Genomic DNA, 578 nt, shown 5'->3' with positions numbered 1-578 from the left:
CATGGCAATTTTATGTATTAGTGATTTTTAAAACTTGGAAATGAAAAAAAAATTTATGACATCGCCTTGAGAATTTTTTGTTTAACAAAACTGATGAGTTTTCAAAGGGGGTACTATAGATAGTACGGTTTGGCAAAAAATTTTGTATCCAGTTGGCAGAATGCCTGAAATTAATCTGGCAACCCTGTTACAGAGACATCCTTATAAAGTAGAATCCTTACTAAAGTGGCACATGTAGTTTGACCTCAGACTTTTCATTTTAGCAAACAAAAATAGGACAATGCCTACTGCTTCATTCCTCTCTAATGTCTGGCTTATTAGAATATTTTGTATTTGTGCATTTAAAAATATAAGAATCTCTTTCACGAACTCTTGAATGGTTTTGCAACGTTATTCTGTCGTTTGTTTTTATAAATAAAAAAAAATATACAATCTCCCACTTTTAAATTTCCTTTAAGACGATATGTTACTATCACTATTATTTATGCCAACAGATTTTTGTATCTTTCCAAACCCAAACGCATCAAGAAGATAAAGTCTTCGAATAGCTCTGGGAATAGGAACCACGTCAGAACACT

Source organism: Berghia stephanieae, chromosome 3 (genome assembly GCF_034508935.2).
Source record: "Berghia stephanieae isolate SIO BIC M18660-M18661 chromosome 3, UCSD_Bste_1.3, whole genome shotgun sequence".
Lineage (NCBI taxonomy): Eukaryota > Metazoa > Mollusca > Gastropoda > Nudibranchia > Aeolidiidae > Berghia > Berghia stephanieae.
This window is presented reverse-complemented; position numbering follows the sequence as displayed.